This window comes from Canis lupus, chromosome 11 (genome assembly GCF_011100685.1).
Source record: "Canis lupus familiaris isolate Mischka breed German Shepherd chromosome 11, alternate assembly UU_Cfam_GSD_1.0, whole genome shotgun sequence".
Lineage (NCBI taxonomy): Eukaryota > Metazoa > Chordata > Mammalia > Carnivora > Canidae > Canis > Canis lupus.
In genome coordinates this window covers 50,150,855-50,173,014 of record NC_049232.1, presented here as the reverse complement: position 1 = coordinate 50,173,014, position 22,160 = coordinate 50,150,855, and positions in this window count along the sequence as shown.

Here is a 22,160-nt window from a genome sequence, read left to right as displayed (position 1 = left end):
GTACCCACTATGTATGGGTGCAGAGCAAGTCTGAATCAGAGAATATAAGAATATAAAGGCCAGAACTGTTCTAACTCAGGACCCCACTCTCTGGGGAATGTGAACCAGTGGAAGTCAGAATCTCCCCATCTCATTAATCAGGTAAGTGACTCTCCCATACGGAGGAACTAGACTAAGGTAGGAGAGAACTGGCAGTATTTGCTCCAAAATGGCTTCCTTTGGAGAAGATCCTTTACCCAAGAACAAGAAAACAAGAGAGTAGAATTCTCATCAGTACTAACAGTGGTTCATTGTGTTGAGAATATTTCAAATACTTGAGGGGAGACTCAACAGGGGAGTAGTGGTGAGAGTAGGGGATCTGAAGTCAACAACTATCTAGAATCCTCAGCAGGTTGTATTCTTCCATTCTGTGGGCTTGGAGCTCTCTGAAGTCCCACATGACTCGCCCTGTGGGTGGGGCCATCCTGTCATCTTCCTTCCTGTTATAGTGCTTGGACTCCAAACTAGTTTTATTTGCATTCTTTTCTCAGACAATTGTGATATACAAATGAGGTGTGAACATTGTATAAAAGAAGAAATTCTATAGTTGATATGGGCTCATTTGATATGTTTTAAAATGTCAGGAAAGTCTGGATCCATCTGAGGACACTTCCAATGTCAAAGGCAGGTATTGAATAGCACGGGATGTGAGATACCCATAAGAAGAATGATTGGATGTGTTTCCTTCACATTGGGAGCAAAGCTGGTGCTTGCAGCTTTAATTCTCCTTTCCATCTTGGTTCCTTGCTGCTTAAAAGATTGGGATTATTTATGATTATGCAAGGAGGTTGGACTGGGAGGTGAGAATGGTCATTAAAGAATGTGTTTTGCTTTTTAAAATGGGAGGTTGAACTACAACATGATTGCATAATGTGGGGAGGCATAATTTATATAAATCTTTGTAACTTTTGTTTATTTGAACCGAGTTTGAATTGCTTGCTCCCATGATGCTGGTAGGCTTTCATGTTATTACCTAAACCAGTTTGATCTCTGCTATTCTGAGTCTCCCCTTAGTTCTCCTTATCACCCTCCCAGGCAAGCTTAATATATGTTAATAGAAGCTATCATGACCCCACAAGTCTTTTCAGAGTCTGAAATGAACTATTGTATTGAATCCTATGAGAAATGGGAAATGGGTTCAAATACAGAAGGAGAGAAGTCTCCTGATATTCCCTTGATACCTAGCAAGTAGATTATTTATGCCAAACAACACCATTAAAAGATGTTTCTGGTTTCTTCTAGCTCTAACATCCTACAACTCTTCAGCAACTGCTGTGAGGAAAATAATCAGATTTTATCAGGTAAAAGTTAAGAGATAAAAAGCAAAACATGTATATCTATGCATTTGAGTTGAGATGAATATCACTTATGTTGTAAAATCTAATCAGAATAATAATGTAAGAATAAAATTTACAGTTCTGAAATTTAATATGTGCCATCTAGAAAATCAGTCTTTTTCCATATTTTCATACTTCCATCCCTTTACCACCTTTTATTCTAGGAATCCAACTGCTCTATTTAGACTAAAATGCTCAAATATTCTGCTAAATGAAGCCACAGCTGCTCTGTCAGAAACATCACATTGAAATGTGTTCTGAAATCATGTGGCAATGTTATGAGGACAACTTTCATTTCATGAGCTGTGAAACCAGCCCTGGGTGTCATGAAGACTTTGAGCAGCTCTTGCAGTTCTTAAAGGACCCTTGGAAACAAGAGGAGGGCAGTGGCAAAGGCTAGCCATAGCTGAGCCAACTGGCATAGTAGAAAGAGAATAAAAGTAGATTTTCTTAGATCTATTTCTTTATTTTTCCATATGTTTCAAAGTCATTAATGGTTCAAAATTCTAAAGCCACAAAAGAAAAGACAGTGAGGTCTCCCTTCTCTCTTGTGTCTCAACTACCAAGTTTCCCTACAAATAAGAGTGTTAAGATTTTCTCAGACAAATCTGCAGATGTATTTCATGTATATAACAGAACTTAGCATATTTCCCCCTCTAGCATTTTTCTCTACACAGAGTTTACTATACATACTATGAAAAATGATAGCTCATTATAGTTTATATTGAATCTCTCTTATTATGAATGAAGTTGATTGTATTTTCTGATTGTTTTAAGAGATGTGTATTTCCTTCCCTATGGAGTGATCATATCCTTATTTACTTTTTCTATGGCAGTTTTAGTCAGTCTTTTTTCTTATTGATCCTAGGAGCTTGTCTCTAATAGGGAATTGACCCTTCCTCTGTGACGTGAGTTGCAAACTTTTTTTCAAAGTTTGTTGGCTTTGTTGATGTTGGGTTTGGCCATGTAGAACCTTTGACTTTTTTTTTTTTTTGTAGTCAAATTTTTCATTTATTTCTTTTATGGCTTTTGTGTTTTTATTACGGTTTGATCTTTCCCACTTTAAGATCATAAAACAATTCCTCTATAATTTTTTCAGTACTTTGTGATTTCATTTATTACACGTAAATCTTTTGTTTATTAAGAACATTTGGAATTTATTCTGGCATAAGATGTTAAATATAGATCTGATTTTATTTTTGTCTTAATGGCTAGTCAGCATTCCAATTCTAAAAATTGCAGTGCTCACTTTTTTCCCACTGACTTCAGGTGCCTGTACATATTTGGGGCATTTCTGGCCTTTCCATTTTTTCACTGTTATCTGTTGATGTAGTTATGTGCCAGTATTAACACAGTTTTAATTATTATATCTTTATAATATGTTTTGACATCTGATGGTGATAACCCCTATTCCTTCTTTATCTCACTGTTTCTGTTTGTTCTTTCATCTGGACATTAGAATCATCTTTACTAATTAAAAAACTTGGTATTTTTATTCATATTTCATTAAATAATTTAGGGAGAACCAAGATATTTTAATATGGTCTTAGAACTACATTATTAGGAAGGAAAGAGCTTGAAAAAGAAGGGGATGAGAATGATTTTTTCCTTGTGCTGAATATATCCATAGGAAAAATAAAAAGAAATTCAATTGGAACTTGGAACTTTGTTCTAGGGCAGCCTTTCCAAAAGCATGTATCAAAGACCCTTGTAAGGGGGATCCCTGGGTGGCTCAGTGGTTTAGCACCTGCCTTTGGCCCAGGGCATGATCCTGGAGTCCCGGGATCTAGTCCCATGTTGGGCCCCTGGCATAGAGCCTGCTTCTCCCTCCTCCTGTGTCTCTGCCTCTCTCTCTCTCTCTCATTCTCTGTCTCTGTCTATCATGAATAAATAAATAAATAAATCTTAAAAAAAGAATGAAACAACAACAACAACAAAAACAAAGACTCTTGTAATAGTAATAGGAAAAACTAAAAAAAAGGGGGGGGATTCGGTGTTTAAAAGTTTGATAAACATTGTCCGCTATGTTGCCTCTTAAAGATTTATGATAAACAATAGCCAATAAAGACTATGAGAGAGACAAGATGTGCTGGAGGGGAGGGAAGATGCAGACTTCCACTGTATTAGTGATAAACAAATACTGTTTATTACCTGTCCCCCCCAAAATGAATATGAAAACCCAGCAGTAAAGATGCCTATTTACTTCTGTTTACCATGTTGCTTCAAAACTTGTATTTCTTTCTTCAAGTAACACCTCTTAATATTCCAAAATATGTTCAGAAAAACTCAGTTTGGAGAACCTCAGGGCCAATTGTAGATATATTTTTTAAAGATTTTATTTAATTATTCATGAGAGACAGAGAGAGAGAGAGAGAGAGAGAGAGAGAGAAGCAGAGACACAGGCAGAGGGAGAAGAAGGCTCCATGCAGGGAGTCCGACGTGGGGCTCCATCCCGGGTCTCCAGGATCATACCCCAGGCTGAAGGTGGCGCTAAACCACTGGGTCCCTTGGGCTGTCCCAATTGTAGATATTTAAAAGAGAATTTTTGCATATAAGGTCCTTTCCGATTTTTGATGTTCCTTGATGCTAAGCATCAGTAAGCTAAGAATCTAGGAAAATAATCTTTAGGAAATTATTTTTGTATCGTTTATTCCCACAGGGATGATAGGTGATCAGATATCGTTTCTCCCTCTTCCACGATTGGACTCCTATGTGAATTCACTGAAATGGGTGAAATTGCATGTTCTATGCCACCCTTCTAGTCACTGATTCATTCATTCACTTGGCACTTGTTAAGTACCTAGTATGTGCTGGGCCCTGCCTAGTCCCTTTTCATGGGCTTCAAGAGGGGCCTCAATAGCAGGCCCCTGAGGCTGAGCCTCCAGACCCCTCTCTTGCCTCATCACTACCTCCTCATGTTCACTTTGAGGTATATATTTCTAAGGGCAATTGTTCTAAAAACAATATTGTTCTATATGGGAAAGTTATAATCCTGAGCCTCTGGCAGCACTGTTTGCCTTCCTGAAAACAACTATGACATAACTGAATCTCACTCCAGGCAGGATGAGGCACCAGAGAAAAAGGAGAGAGGAATTTCTGCAAGTGATAGGGACTCAGCTTAAAACACAGATGTTTCCGCAATACCATTTGCAAATAGAAAAGGTACAAAGGTGACTTAAGAAAAGCACAGAAAGAGTAGGGTTTCCTATTTAAATACCATTTAGAAATCTTCGATGTGGTAATCCTCCTGTGTTATGAAATATCTTTGAAATAAGTACCAGAAAATGAATAGAGACAGTATCGTGCAGAGGCAAAGTATCCAACTTGACTCAACACCAAGACTCTTTTGAGTCCTGAGATAGGCTGGAATAACATCCTTTGCCAAAAGACGTCAGATCCTGCAGTGGTCAATACTGATTAAGTTGTGAGATTCATCTGTGGTTTTGATGTGGCTCCATGTTCTTGATGTAGACCTATAAATGGCCCCCTATAAAGTGCAAAAAATTCAGAGATATTCCCGGAGTCTTAATAGAAGATCTAAAAAGCACCAGGTTTTGCAACAAATTACTAGTTCATCTTCCCTCTGTTTTAGAGCTTCATTGTCAGTCAGATTCTCTCCCTTAAAGCAGCAAAGATGGCCAACAGCAGTGCTAGGCTTTTATTCTACTGGTTGAGCAGCCTCAGAACAAAGAACATCTTCCTTCCTGATATTTTCAGTAACAAATCTTAGAATTCATCTCAGTGACCCTGAATGGGTCATGTGCTCATTTTCAAACCAATCTTGATGACTCTGCTTGGCAGGTCTGGGTCACATTCCCATCTTTAGAGCTGGGGACTAGATTCAGTTCTGTGTGAACCAAGTGGACTGGGAGAGTGATGGTGGAGAGGAAGTTGAGGTTCTTCAGAAAAGAAGTAGATTCTGTTATCAGAAGAGATTCTAGAAGATTAAGAATGGAAGATGACCACTAGCCCTGTGGTACCATCTAAGGGTTAGCCATGGCAGCCAGGGGGAGGGGAGAGAAGCGGGCAGTTCTCCAGCCCTCTTACACATGCTTTAAAAAGAGCATTTCTGGTCCTCCCTCAACCAGCTTTATTGAAATATAATTGGCATATAACATTGTGTAAATCAAAGGTGTACCATGTGTTGATTTCCTTACATGTTGCAAATGATTACCACCATAGTTTTAACCAAGACCTCCATCATATCACATCATTACCATTTTTTTTTTGTGGTGGTGAAAACATTTAAGATCTGTTATCTTAGCAATTTCCAAGCATATAATATAGTATTATTAACTATAATCACCGTGTTGTGTATTAGATCCATAGAATTTATCTTATAACTGGAAGTTTGTGCTCTTTGACCAATATCTACCCAGTTCCCCCACTATCCTTTCCCTCTTCCTTAGCCCCTGGTAACCACTGCTGCAGTCTCAGTTTCTATTAGGTAGGCTTTTATAGATTCCATATATAAATGATGCCATACAGTATTTATTTTTCTCTGACTTACTTTATGAGCATGATGCTTTTAAGTGTCATCCATATTGTCACAAAAGGCAGAATTTCCTTCTTTCTCTTGGTTGAATAATAATTCACTGCATACACATACAACATCTTCTTTATCCACTCGTCTGTTAACATACCCTTAGGTTATTTCCATATCTTGGGTATTTTGATCAGAGCTACAGTGGACATGGGAATGCAGGTATCTCTTCAAGATCTTGCCATCATTTCCATTGGATATATATACCCAAAGTGGGATTGCTGGATCATATGGTAGTTCTACTTTTAATTTTTTGAGGAATCTACATATTGTTTCTTTTAGTGGCTGTATTGATTTGTATTACCACCCATAGGGCACCAGGTTGAAGAAAATGACTAGTAATTTGTTGCTAAACTAGAATTTTAGAAGCCACAACTTTATTAAGCTTTCTCAGTTTGTAAACCAAGTCTTAGAGATGCAGCATAAATTTCTCACAGTCACACAGTTGGTAGAAAAATGATGATTCCATTAGATTAGAGATATTTAGCCAATCAACATATTTTGAAGACCTAGTGTGTATAAGGTCTTGTTCAAGGCACTGGATATAAATGTGAAAATGAATATCTCACAGAGCTCACAATAATTTAGCGAAGGTATGACAAGTATAAAGAGAATTCACAGGGAAAAATGTGTGACAATCTGTATTTTCCAAAAATGTCTACAGCAATATTTCTGATCCCACAATCTTTTCCAGAATTTTGCTATTCTTTATCAGGGATGGATCTCTATCTCACTCCCTTGAATATGGGCAAGCTTGTGAGGCTCCAACAAATTAAATGCGGCAGGTTGAAGCTAAGTTAGAAAAGGCAGTACAGTTCCCACCTGGCTTTCTGTCACAGGATGTTCAACTTTAGAACTCAGCCACCTTGCTGTGAGAAAACCCAAACCATCTCACACAGAGGGACCACATGGAGAGGCCATGTGAAAAGGAACTGAGCCCCAAGCTGAGTGCCAACTTCAACTGCCACTCATGTGAATGAATATATGAACCTTTAGATGAATACAACCTCTGGCTTCAAGTCTTTCAACGCCCGAGACATGGTGGAATGGACAAGCCATCCGTGCTGTGTCTTATCCAAATTCCTGGCCCATAGAGTCTGTGAGCATGATAAAATGGTTGTTTTATGCCAGAGAAAGTGGAACAGAGTAATTCTGTCTAGATCTTCATAGATGGTATAATGAATTGTATGAGCAATTGCTATGAACTGGCCAGAGTGGTTTTCTCCCACCCCCTTCCTCATGTAACAGTCTGGTTGGTGTCCATGGCCTCACTAATCACAATAATCCATTCCCTTGGACTCTGAGATTTCAAAGAGATTGCTCTAGGAACCAGGGCTTAATAGGAACTTAATGCAGCTAGAGTCTTCTTTCTACCTCTATTGTTCACTTATACCCCCCCGCCACTCCCAGCCCAATAACTTCAGCAATATGAGATACCTCTTTCTCTCTCATTATCCATTTATCAACCCAGGAGGGCCCTGGTTCCTATGGCAATCTCTTTGAACATGTAGACCACACCAGTATTTTTCTCAAATGCTCAAGCCAGTAATTTTTCTTTCTTATATATTGGATTTCTATCCCTTCCCTCCAAGAATTCTGCCTAACTTAAAAGGTTTTGTGAAGGATATAGCCTTGGAATTGGCACTTGGAAGATGGTAGGACATCAAAATCCTGAATTCGGGAAAGGGCTTTATTATTATTTTTTGAATACTTTTTTATTGGAGTTCGATTTGCCAACATATAGTATAACACCCAGTGCTCATCCCATCAAGTGCCCCCCTCAGTGCCTGTCACCCAGTTACCCCATCCCCCCCCCCACCAAGGGGAGACAATGTCCATGGAGAACGGAGCATGGCAGCTAAAAGCATTGGCTTTTCAGTTGCCAGGTCCTAGATCCAAATGCAGCCCCATCCCTTACCCATTTAGAGAACTTGGACTTTACCTCATCAAGCTGCCATTGTCTCACTTGTGAAATAAATTAACACTAAGGCATGGAGTTATTGTTATAATTAAGTGACACCCATAACCCCTCTTGGCTCAGTGTCTGGTGCATGTGAAGGTTTAGTTGTGGCTACTGTGCAAGGACAGTGTGGAGTATGGATGAGGAGCAGCTCATGGCAGGAGTTTGGCTGAGATAAAACTGGAGCCTGAGGCTGGAGTTGGACTGTGTTAGGTGGGCAAACAGGAGCCATGGACATTTTACTAGCAGAAATGATTAGAGATGTGAATACACATACTTCCCATATATAGATTGCATTTTGATAATAGGAATTCCATCTCAATCTAGCATCAGCAGCATAGCTTCATGAGATACATAATATAGTTGGATGCAACTATGAGGCTGCTTCCAAAAGCCTACGGACCTAGATGTCAGATGTTCCTCATTCTCTGCACCTGCAAGGAGAGTCTCTGCTTTTACTCCTTAAAGATTTTTTGACCTGAATGTGTGGTTGTCTTTTTTAATTATTGTGAAGAACAGACTCATACACAATCAGTGGTGAGCAAATGTAGACTTTACTATAGATTTATGTAGTGGACATTCTCAGTGCTCTATCAGATCTCATATCCCCTTTTACTATTTTTTGCTCTGCCTTCCCTACTCCTCTGGCTTCTTGCATGCAACACCTTGTACAACCCTTCCTCAGTGAACACTTTCCTCCATAACAGAGCCAGAAGTGTTTGCGAATTGATCCTCTTCCTCCACCTGACTCTTGACCAAGACGGACAGGTGCAGGAATGTAAGAGCCCAGCTCCCTTACCACCAGTGGGGACAACACTGAGCTTTACTTATATTCCAGAGTTCCCCTGTGGGATCAGGCTGACGAGTTTTGCCTGGATTGTATTTTAGCTTGGCTTTTCCCTCTTCTCTGTCTTGTTTTTCCTGCTTCCTTCTTGGTCTCCATTAGGAGCACCTCCTTAATAAGCCCCTTGCACAGAAATCCTAGCCTGAGGGTCTGCTTCTGGGAAACTGTTTTCTAGGGCAAATGGAGGGAGGAGTTTATCATGTATATGCTACAGCAAATAACTTCAAAATCTCCCTGAGACGTTTACCTCTCCTGCTCTGCTAAGAGGTACATTTTTCCTTTTCTCCTTTCTTGTTTACAAAGCCTGGCTTTCTTGGTTTTCTCCCTGAACCCTCCACCCCCAGTTTCAAATTCTCACCTCTTTATTTTACAGAACAGTTCTACCCCAGCAATCACCCAGACTTCTTTACCAAGCCACCTGAGATCAGCAAGACCCTCTCTCCTTAGAAAGCAATTTAGGGAACATCTTTTATTATAAGAACAGGCTTCTTGGGGTCTCAATCTTTCCTCCAAGTGACTTACTAACATATCTAATCCTATGCTGCCCTTGAGAGGAACTATTCTTACGAGCTGGGCTAATAACATTTTGCCTACTGATGTTATCTATCTGTGTGATTGTGTATATGTAAGTATGAATGTATCTCAACTGAACAGTATATGCATTGCCTTACTAGCCTGGGATGAGTAATTTCTAAGCATTTGATTTCTATACACACACACACACTCACACACACACAAATATTGGGAAGATCTGAAAAGCAAGCAAGCCTTTTTGCAGGGGTGGGAGAAGAAGGAAAGTGTGGATTGGGCAGAAGGGGCTGGCATGCAGTTTCTAGAAATTCTTTTGTCCCCAGACACCAAACCTCAGATCCGCATGGCTTCCCTCACCAAGCAGGCCTGTTTGTTTTCACTGCCCCAGAAGTTCTGCTCAAGCAACTTGCTCTACACCTATTGCAACGTGTTTCTCAGACCTTTCACAGGAAGCTGCTGGCTGCTGGTGCAAACTAATGAGTATTTTTCAACACAAAGCCTCTGGTTGCGATTATGAAGTAATTTATTAGGCTCCTACTGCAGTGAGCACACACAGTTCCTGCTCAGAACAGACTAATTAAAAACTTCCCTACCATGTACGATTTCAATTGTGTTGGGGAAAAAAATGAACAATTCCTCTGGTAATTTTTCATGGGTAGGAAATGATATCATTTCTTTAAAAGATTGTGGAAGCCTAGCATTGCTTAAGTCGACAAAATCAGCATCTGTAGGTTTTTTGGTGTGTTACTCAAAGCATGATTGTCTTTGTGCAGAACAGATCCAGTTTCTCACCTTTAACTCTGATGTGGGAGAGTTAACTGATACAAAGGTAAGAGCCAATATTGCTAACTGTTGAGAGGGACTGAGTTTAAAGGTGATTTTATTTTGGGAGTGATACTCAGAAACCCTGGTAGCCCTAGTTGCTCCAAGTTCAGAAGTTTTTCTCCTTTAATAGCCAAATATCCATCATCTGAGCCCCTCATGTACTACCAAGTAAGCCTCTCCAGGGTGCCTTAGGAATTTCTCAGGAACACCAAAACATTTCAAAATTCACCCTGGTTGTTGCTTGTCACCTTGGACAGACATCTGACCTTGAACTATGGCCACTTTCTGTGTGAAAACCAGACTCTTACAAACTATCTATGTACTGTTTTACTCCAACAAAAATATTGAATAAGGGTTTTACCAAGCCTCAAGCACACCTATTCAAACTTGCCTACTAAGTGATGCTGAGACCCCTGAGAGCCTAATTGCAGCCCATTCTTAACCTGTTTTAGAACCATACCTGTGCCTCAATAACTCTAAACCAGAACAGTAACTAATCTCAAGAGAGACTTTCCAATCCACTTCTGAAATAATCAGAAATTTGAAAAACAAAAACAAAAAAAACCCTTCCCTTTCTCAGTATTATGTCTGTCCCTTTCACTTTTAGCTTGCAGGAGACTCCCTGACTTTTCTTAAGGAATATGATTCTTCTTTGCTGGATGGGTCATATACTCTGCCTCCATTTTAGACTATTTTGGGGGTCTTTGTGTTTATTCTGTGACAGTGGACATCGGCTGCTGTATTCCCCAGAGTTCAGCTAAGATGGGGCAGTGATATTTTATAAAGCTTTATTGGAGAATAGGATGATGGAGGGAATGATGGAGGGAGTTAGGGATGCCTTAAAACTGGACACCACAGTTGTCTTTCTCAAATCCTTTGGCCATGCTTTCCCACAGAGACCCCTTCTTGGTTATCCTTCCTCTTACCACCAGCCTGTGACCTTACTAAACCAGTTTGCATCCCCACAGAATGAGTGTTCTTGCCAAGTTCCTGCCTATCTGATTCAGATCCCTACTCCACTGACACTCAGGGAAACACCTCATTTCATTCTCACTCTCAGTCCATTATCAGTATCTTAGCATGATAATCTTAGGGATGCCTCTCTATCATCACTAAAGACTACTACTTATAGTTTCATGTGGAGCAATTTAGATTCTCACTATCTCCAGAAGCTCTTCATTGCAGTTGAGGATATAGCTTTACTTTTTCATAAAGGATCATTAAAGTTTTCCAGAAATGAAGGAATAGTGTGCCCTGGGGTGTGAATCTAAACATCCATCTTTAAAGGACAAGAAACATTGTTGATGGTTAAAAAAAATCTCTCCTCTTATCTCCCCTTTAGACTCTAATGAGGACATCTCCTTTACATTCACAAAGAGTCATTTGCTTCTAGTGTTTGCCAGGCTCAGTACCCAGAACCAAACAGGCAGGGAAAGCTAAAGCACAATCCATGCTTTTTTTTTCAAGAAGGTCATGGCTTACTAGGGGATTTCCAGTGACAATAGAGGGTTAAGAATAGAGATTGCAGGTGTAAGATGAAGAAACAGAAAGGAAAAGGAGAGTCAGGAAAGACGTCCAGGAAGAGGTGGCACTCCAGTGGGTTTTAAAGCACAAACAAGAATTTACCAGATGGATGAAGTAGGAAAAGAATCAGGCAGAGAAAATAAAAGCAAAGATACAGTGGCAAGAACTAGTATGCAATATGGAGATGATTATAGATGGGTAAATCTAAAACACGGATTAAATGCAGAGGTAATGGGAGAAAATACAAGGGTTAGATCCCTCCTGGATATTTCTCCAGAGGGGATGAGGAAAGCTGGAAGCATTTTGTGGGGATGGGGGTGAGGGTGGGGGGGATGGAGGGAGGTGAAGGTGGGGATGGGTGGAGGCTGACATGATCAGATTAGTGTTTTAGAAAGATCACACAGAGGTTTTTTAACTAGAGGCCAAGATTCCAATCAGAGAAATACTGTGGGTGAGGGTTGCTGAGACCTCAGTGATGAAGAAAAAGAAGTCCAGTGGGACGATGTTTCTGACAGGCCAATGGTGATACCACCAGCTAAGACTAGAAGTACATGGAGGAAAACTGGTGTGTTGGTAAGGGAAGTGGGGGTTAGGGGAAGCAAGAAGGGGGGGTCAGGAGGTGTCAAATGACGAATTCTGGCTTGAGAACATCCAGACTTCTGAAGATGACTGGTTAGTAGTTGGATATACAGATCTGAAATTCAGCACCAATATGTGGATTGATGGTGTAGATTTTAGTGATAATTATCATCATGAATGGACATCTGATACTCCAAGGAGAAGTGTAGAGAGAGAAAAGAAGGGAGAAAGGGTTGACTATAGAATCCTGAGGTGTGGGGCAGTGGTGGCAGTAAGGTATTCATTTGTTTCTTTTTTTAAAAAATTTTATTTATGCATGAGAGACACAGAGAGAGGCAGAGACACAGGCAGAGGGAGAAGCAGGCTCCATGCAGGGAGCCTGATGTGGGACTCGATCCTGGGTCCCCAGGATCACACCTGGGCTGAAGGCAGGTGCTAAACCACTGAGCCACCCAGGCTGCCCTATTCATTTGTTTGTTAATGAGAACCAGAAAGAATAAGGTACAGCCTCTTGATAAAAAAAATAAGTCCCACTTTTCCACATTTCTGTATTGATTCCAATAATCTCTAAAGCTCCTGATATCCCCCAGAAACATCAATTTTTGTAATTTCACCAAAGCAGTGACCTAGAATTATGCCAAGTCCTATTGTACAAAATTGAATAGTGTTTTCATTCATAGGGACTTGATGTCATGAAAATATATAATGGCCAGCTAACTCGGCTCCAGTAGCTTCAAAGATCAAAGATTGGGAAAGGTCCTTACAATGGCATTTTCAGGTGAGATGGGAGTTTTCTAGCCTCTGCAATATCTGATCTGGCATCCCACAATCTCATAACATTTCTGATTTAAAATGGCTTCATTGCTAGAGGCTGGTAATGCCAAATGTCTTTTATATCTCAGAGCTCAGCTAATGCACAGAGATGACCCTTTACAAAGAGAGCTGTCTCAACTGGTACTTCTTAAGACAAAGGAGTGACATAGAGAGGTCACAGTTGCTTTCTAAAACTTGCCACCACTTCTCTAGGCAGTTCTAGGGTGATGTGTAAAGTCACTTTAACCTTTGTAGTTTATGGGCCTTTTCTTGCCCATGAGATAGTCAGAAGCATGGTAGTACATGTCATACCTGCCAGAAGTCCTGTGAGTAAATTACTGAACACCCTGTAGGCACTCTAACCCTAAGTTTAGACTCAACTTTTGTTGGACAAACCTTAGAGATCACCTGGTGCAACCAATATGGTAACCATAGTTACCAAGTGATTACTTGTTTGGATAAAAGTATTGTGTTATCAATAAAGTATGAAACTTTGTTAAAGGTGTCCTTTTTTTCTTTTGTGAATTAGAACAGATTAAAAATTATCCTACAAAATTATCCCACATGTTTCTCACACTCATGTTCTGATAGGATTTTTGGATAGGGGAGAAGGGGGATTACCCTACAGTTATTCTAGGAGAAACTGAGCATACATTAAAACCGACATGCTCTAGCATGTCTCTTAGCAGTGTGTGAGGCACTAAAACTTCATCTATTTTGTGTTGTTTGAGAACATTTAAAAGGCTAAGCTTCAAATCCACTTCACCATCTCTGGATGCTGGATACTCCAGCAGTGGGGAACTTACTACCTAACCAGATGACTCACTCTGCTCAAGTGTTTTCTGTTTCTCGATCACACCTGGTTCTGCCTATTTGGACTATATAGAGTAATCCCAGTCTATGGGATTACTGGATGATACGACAATCCTGGATGATTGTCTTCAGTATCTCAGAAGGCCAATTTTCTTGCCAGATTTTGAGTGTTTTCCCAGGTGTAATTTTACCTGTTCCTTGAGGTGTTCTTCATGTCAAGAGCTGGTTTCAAATTCCCACCTATTCTATTTGCTCTATCGGACTGCAGACCAATTTGGCAGCAGTATCTTTCATAGTGAGTAGTGTCCAGAATTGAACACTCTGCCTCCCATACTTTCTTATCTTACTCAAGTAAGGGAGGATAATACTATCTTCCCTAAGAAACAGCTTGAATCCTGACCATAAAATGTGTTGATTCTGTGGTTTTAGTATCTGAAGCAGATGAGCATTAATGAGAAACTGAGACCTACCACCTCCAATCCTTTACACTTACCTTCCAGGAGTACATTTTGTGCTCATCTTCTTCCCTGCCACGCTCACTCATACCTTCTCCTCTACACTAGAACTGACAGCCTGCAGGGTTAGACTAGAAGGTCTTTAAGGGATATCCAATCAAAAGTTCAATCTATCTCTGAAACCAAATGTTAAAGCTCACATTTAGGAACTTTGAGGAGGATGAAACTCCTGATAATAAGGTTCAGTTGGGTAGCATTCAGTTTTTCTCAAGTGAGGCAAGTGCTGCCCCTCAAGGGGATCTTTGAAAATGTGTGTGAGCAATTTTAGTTGTTACAATCATGGGAAGCAGGTGTCACTGGTATTAGAGCCATGGATGCGAAATGTTTTGCAATGCTCGTGAATGTTTTATAATGTCTCAACCAAAGAAATACTGTCACATCCCAAATTGCAACAAACACAAATGGAGGCAGCACACAACTAAGTCAAAAGACCAGATCCTACCTTATTCTTGGTCTTACTAGCCTCATTTTTTCTTGTTTGTAAAATGGGAGAAAACACAAATCTGTTGTGAGAATTAAGCCTCAAGCATTTAATCAGACTGTGGTTAATGACTCTTGGCTACTCAAGACTCATTCTCCTTTCAGCCCATGTGGTTTGAGTGGGTGTGGCTCCACACCTGCTTGGAAGAGCAGCATATTGCCTTGGGTTATCAGTCAGCTAATTCCAATCCATGGCTCAGTGATTGGCTCATGAGAGAGTGTATGATCATTACTCAGGCCCAGGATAATCAGCTCCCCAATTTTCATTAAAACCTGTGGGAGAAGAGAAGCTCTACTCTCATGTCAAATTGGACCTTTAAAGATTTGAACCAGAAACTGAATGGCTACTGTGATGGAGCATGAGAGTGATGCTAGCCTAGCATAAGGCAAAGACAAGAGATTGAGAGAGGGGCCTGGTATATATTATTCAATCCCTTGGATAAAGCTTAACCTGGAGAAATACATCCCTGGAATTTTCGTTATGTAAGACATATGTTTCCTTTGTTAGCTAAATCAGATTAAGTCACTTACAACAGAAATAATCCTGGCTTGCCCAGCCCTTGTCTCTATCTGCCTTGAATTACAGTTATCAGTTACCTCCTCCGTGTGAATCCAAGCTCCTTAGAGGGAGTTATCTTTGAACTTTCCCAACTAACCCAATAATAGATGCTAGTGCACCATACACCAAAATATTTGATGCATGAGTAAAATGAAATAAAATGATATATATGAAAGAGTTTTATTGACTCTCAATTATTTTACAGATGAACAGCATATTATAGTATCAAAGTTCTCATGAATATTTCCTTCTAAAATCTTTCTCTAGTGAGACACTCTAGGGAAGTAAGATTAGTATGTAAGCAAAGGCATTGCTCACTTAATTTGGTTTTCACATTTGTCTCCATTTCAGCTTTGTAACAAAGCAATCTGTCCTCATTATTGTGTCCCTAATAGTTTCCCCCGTCAGATTGAGTGTCTCCAGTGCAAAGACCTTTTCTGTTTCAGATGTCCTCAGTGCACATGTGAGGTTGGGCTCCTCTCCTTTTTCAGTCCTTTCCAAAGCAGCCTCTTACTGCTGTGGGCTCTCAAAGTGGCTGGTTGCCAGAAAAGTGTATTCCTGTGGCCCAGTGGGCATCCTTGGGGACTTGTAATGTATCTTTAACATTCATTCATTCATTCACTCATTCATTCATTGAGAAGGCATTCATAGAGAGTACTTAATGATGCGTTGGGCATCGTCTTTGAGCATTCATACTCTTGTGCCATTCACAGACAAGTACATAGGCAATTACAATGTAGTCTGATAAGCACTAGGGTGGGGGAAATATGGGGTTTTATGGGAGTAAACAAGAAGCTGCTAGGCTGAAGTGAATCATGGAAATCTTCCTGGAAGAAGTGGCATTGAAGCTGAGGCCTAATGAGTAAGTAGGAATTAGGCAATGAGTGGAGAGGAGAGCCTCCCAGTCAAAGGGAATTGCAAAGACCAGCGGGTCAGTGGGGTGGAGGAGCATATGTGTTTGGGGAGCTGAGCATGGCACAGACTGACTGCAGTGTGTCTGTAGATGTGATGCCAATACTCTTTCCTTTGGGTCAGCTCTCCTTTTCAATCCAACCAGGCGATGCTCTTTTTTGCCTTATTCAGTGATTTTTCTTGGTTAAGCCTATTAACTTCAACTAAATCAGGATGCCAGGCAGTTGTGCCCAGCTCTGCTGGGCCAATGGTCTGGCTGGAGCCCTTCCTTTCATTCTTTTTAGAATCCATTGATAAACTTCTCTAGGGGGATTCAAGCCTCAACAGAGTATAGCCTGGCCTACCCTTAAAATCAGGCCCTTGATGATTGCAGCCAGTTCAAATATGATTCTGTGTGTTTCTTTGAAAAAGATACCTGGGACTTAGGTTCATTAAGATCTGGAGGTGGGAGGGATAAAGACAAGAAGTGATGTGTGTATGTGTGTGTGCATTGGGGAGTTTGGGGAAGGTAGGGCTTGACACTGCTTATTCATTCTGTGTAGATTCTTATCTCTACACTGTGTAGCTTTGGAAACCTCCTGAGAGCATCTCAGGTGAATAGGGTCTTGGGAACTCATGGCCTTATAGGATTTATATTCCTTTAGTGGTGGACATTGAAATTGAGCCTCCTCACAAAATGGAGTCACTACTCTTTGCTCTTTAATGACAAGCCATCCCCCCATCTTCCACTTGAGGGAGCCATTCCTAAATTCTGTTTGGGTTTATGGCTCTGCTTTAAAATCTTTGGGTATCTTCTCCCTGGCTGGGAAATATGGTAAGAGCCCTGGGAGTCTGAGAGACAAAACCAGAAGTGGTTGCCACAAATAAGAATTTCCTAAAGTTTAATGTTTTATCTTTATATTTTGTGCAAATTTGTATTCCTCCTCCATCATAAATGCATGTTTGCTTTAATGAAAACAGTATTTTAAATTATTTACCATTGAATAAAATTGGCATTTCAGAGGACGTGCTGTGTTTATGCGGCTTCTTATGTCTCTAGGCATATCTTTGTATACAGTCTCCACTTTGAGAAATGGGGGCTTTCAACAAGCACATGAGAAAATGCTCTGCATCACTTGCCATCAGGGAAATACAAATCAAAACCACAATGAGATACCACCTCACACCAGTGAGAATGGGGAAAATTAACAAGGCAGGAAACCACGAATGTTGGGAGAGGATATGGAGAAAGGGGAACCCTCCTGCACTGTTGGTGGGAATGTGAACTGGTGCAGCCACTCTGGAAAACTGTGTGGAGGTTCCTCAAAGAGTTAAAAATAGACCTGCCCTACGACCCAGCAATTGCACTGTTGGGGATTTACCCCAAAGATACAAATGCAATGAAACGCCGGGACACCTGTATCCTGATGTTTCTAGCAGCAATGTCCACAATAGCTAAACTGTGGAAGGAGCCTCGGTGTCCATCAAAAGATGAATGGAAAAAGAAGATGTGGTTTATGTATACAATGGAATATTACTCAGCCATTAGAAATGGCAAATACCCACCATTTGCTTCGATGTGGATGGGACTGGAGGGAGGGTATTATGCTGAGTGAAATAAGTCAATCGGAGAAGGACAAACATTATATGGTCTCATTCATTTGGGGAATATAAAAAATAGTGAAAGGGAATAAAGGGGAAAGGAGAAAAAATGAGTGGGAAATATCAGAAAGGGAGACAGAACATGAAAGACTCCTAACTCTGGGAAACAAACTAGGGGTGGTGGAAGGGGAGGTGGGCGGGGGGTGAGGATGACTGGGTGATGGGCACTGAGGTAGGCACTTGATGGGATGAGCACTGGGTGTTATTCTACATGTTGGCAAATTGAACACCAATTAAAAATAAATTTATTTAAAAAAAAGAAATGGGGGCTTTTAGGTTACACGGATCTGAGTCATGAGATATGTAACCTTGCACAGATCACTTCACCTTCCCAAGCCGTGTTTTCATCTAAAATATGAGAACAATGAAACTTACATGTCAGGATTCATGTCAGGATTAAATGAAATAAAATATGTGAAGTGGCTGGCCCATGTAGATACTCAAGAAATATTAACAGTTCCCCTGTTATTGGGATGATCTCTATCAGGTTTCCATTTCCAGAATTCTGTGATTCTGACTCAGCTGACTGAAGGTGACCCTGTGGGACATTTGCTACTAGAGGGGTTTTGAGGAGAAATAGTATATGTCACTGCTGGGTGACACAGCTGATGACATTGCCAATTGAAAATAAACTATATAGAAAGAGCAGATGTGATGTGGTTTTAGGGCTTATCATAGTCTGTTTTCCTATTTCTAGGTCTTTCTGAAATGTGAAAATTGGTAATTGGGTGACACTCACAGTGTCCCATCTACTCTCTGGGTCCCCTTGTCATGTAGCAGCTGCAAATGAGTCACTGGCCAAGAGAGAAAGTCAGAGCCTGACAGCTCTCCCCTTCCCTGGGCTCACCTCTCAGTCCTGCTGCTGAAAAAGATTTAGGCCATGGTCACTGCTTAGACTAATGACTCTGTCTCAGGGTATATAACAACAGTCTTAAGGAAATTTCCTTCTAAATTCTGGAGTGATAAATGAGATGCCTAGATCCCAATTAAAAAGGAAATATCACATTTGATTTCAATCATTAATGTAAAAACTCAATTATTAACTTTAATTTTGAATATCAAACCATTTCCTAGGGGGTGGGAAGCCTTCTAACCATGATAGGCATTTCTGTGACTTACCAGGCTCAGAGTCCAGTGGGACCTGGAATGCTAGTGAACGAATGGGTAAGGAGGGGTGTGATAAAAACCTACCAGGGGGGACGCCTGGGTGGCTCAGCGGTTGAGCACCTGCCCCTGGCTCAGGGCGTGATCTGGAGTCTCAGGATCAAGTCCCACATCGGGCTCCCTGCCTGAAGCCTGCTTCTCCCTCTGCCTATGTCTCTGCCTTTCTCTCTGTGTCTTTCATGAATAAATAAATAAAATCTTTAAAAAAAAAAACTACCGGGGAAGTATGTACAGGTACACAGGCAAGGGAGTTATGTTATATGGAGGGCTTTCAGCAAGTCTTAGCAGTAGAGGTGGTAACCAAGCTTAAGATTTAGATTCAGAAGACTGAGTGCCTCTCAGGCATGACTGGTTTTTTTCACAGGGTCTCCAGCAATTCTGATGCACAGACAGGGTCAAATGTGCTGGCAGACATCCATACTTCTGTTTTGAGCATTTGCCTTTCCAGGGCCCCTTGGTGGTAGGGTCTTGCTCTCTTTTTGCTCAGTATCATTATTGCAGTCAGCTAGAGCCTAATCCCAAGCCCAGATCTGTGTCTCTCCCCAAAGAAATGCTACAATGAGGAAACCAAACTCCAAGATTTGGAAGAACTCTATGTCATGTGTTCTAAAAGTTAGAAACTCAATGATTCCAAGTATCTGTAGTATTTTATGTAGTATTTTAACTGCCTCAGTGCCATATCCCTACCCTTCTTCTGAAGGAATGCAATGACTCCTATTCTTTCCAAATGTGTATCTGAATCTCTTCAGATGTGTATTATATCTATGTTTGCTGTCATTTCCTTGGCTTTAAATATATACCTTTGAGTCACTTTTCAAGCACAACCTGTAAGTTTATTTACTTATGAACACAAGGGCCTCTCTCCCTTGTGAATCCCAATATAATTCCTGGAAAGGAGAAAAGGGGTAGATTTTGGCTAAGGCTTAATATAAAAAGAGGGCCCAGGAAACACTGGTGTGTGCAGAACTGAGCTGAAGGGAGATAGGCACCCAGCTTTAGGCTGATACATGGTGCTCTCATTTCTTCCAGCACCTAATTTAAGTGCAAAAGCCAAGTTCCAAAAATTTCCGAATCTGTAGTCTTACCACCCCTGTTCTGCTTCTAGTAGGAATCCTGCAACATTTAATGAATGAATTAATGCAGAAACAAATGAAGTGTAATATAACTCTGAATGACTACATTCAGACTCCTTTTGTCTGTGCCAGGAAAAGTGTTAAACCCACCTTGGAATGGAAGAACCTGGTGTACGAAGCTGGTGTCAACATCAGATAGCAGCAGAGGAGGTTTTTCCTAGGCCTCCAGAGGAAAGGAACTGTGGGTGGAAAAAAAAGACACTGTGCATTCTGGGTGGGTACACTTGGCAGGTTTGCCTCCTCTGAGATGAAGGTATGCTCTGTGACAGGTAACCTCAGGGAAACAAGCAAACGATGCTCCCAAAGGTAGAGGGGGCAAGCATTGTTCTTGACAAGGTGATACACTGGAGCAGTTTGCAGAGTTCCCGGCAAGCTGGAGACCTGGCTGCCTGTGTTCTTCCTTGCTGGTGAAGCTCAGAATGGTGCTCTCCCTCTTTGGGTGACATGAGTGTAGCTGAAATAGCCTAGCAGGCCCTTGATTTCTCTATGCTATCTGCAGCATGTGCATGTCCACCTGTGCTGTGTAGTCTAAACCTCTTTTTCTGGTTGTCGTTTTTAAGCCTGTGCTATGATTTGGGGCAAAGAGAAAAACAGAGGAGTTGGGCCTCACTCCAAAAGCCTGGCTGTAGGCACATGCTTACCTAGGAGCATCCACACCAGTCCAGGAGCTAATCTTCAGCCAAGGGTGGATGCCTCTTCAGGGAGAGACTCGCTATCTCAGCTCACAGAGGCTATAAACAAGCTCTGAATCTTCATTGATTAATCACAATAAAAACTATAATTGAGCAAGTTGCTCCTGCAGAGACTAAAGTTGTAAGTCACCATGCCTTGCCCAGAATTGTGAGATAGTCACTCTGGAATCACAGCATCACTGGATGAATGCCTTTACTCCTGAGACTTACAAAGTAGTGGCTAGAACTCATGGTGCCTGCTCTGTGGAGGTAGAGATGGTCTGGTGCTATCATGAGAGGAAATGGCCACATGGTGCCATATGATCCTTGCTGGGCATTGAAGTTCCAGAGAGATGAGGGGCTGCTACACAGCTTCTCTGCATACAGGACTGAGCTACTCCTAGCACTAAGTGTTTTCCATCAGAGGAAATGTGAGTAGCAACTGAATGAATTTCATCTATGAAAGTGAATTCATGTTTACATAAGGGTTGCCATGATAGTGTACTTCCCCACCACCATAACTGAGAGTAATTCCTTATTTCCAAAGCAAAGAGTGGATACCTATTAGTGTCTTTACCTAAGTTTTCATGACAATCTCTTTTTCATTTCCAAGAACTCCCCAAAGCCGTTGTCAAGGATGAAACTGTGACACAGTGTCCCCTGGATGGAAGCAAGAGTCCCAGATGGTGGCTCAGGTCCCCCCGGTAGAATCTTCTGATTCCTTGGAGCTGTTTCTTCTAGCAGAAGGCCTCAGGCAGCCAAGGTTGAAGCAGCTGGCCCTGCCCTGACTGGAGCTTGGGTTAAGGGTGGTAGGGACTGGGGGAAGAAGAGGACCAGGTATTTCCAGAAGCCTCTTGCAAAGTGTGCAGAAACAGACTCCCCACTGTGTCTCTCCTGTTCCAGTGACTGAAGGGTCTCATTAATCTGTGCACACTAATGGCTTTCTTTAGGGACAATGAGGTCCTTGGGGATATGGAGGCTGGAGAGCAACTGGAAAAGCTGATGAAGTTTTCCAGGTCTCATGGAGTGCAGCTCGAATTTCGCCTTCCCTCCCGTTGCAATTCCAGCTGCCCTCACTGCTTCTTCGTAGTCATTTGATTGTTTGTTTCCTTTTTTTCTTCCCTGAAAGCCCTGACAACAGGACATTTTGAATTCATTGTTAAGAATGTAGACCCAGGGGGATCCCTGGGTGGCGCAGCGGTTTAGCGCCTGCCTTTGGCCCAGGGCACGATCCTGGAGACTCGGAATCGAATCCCACGTCGGGCTCCCGGTGCATG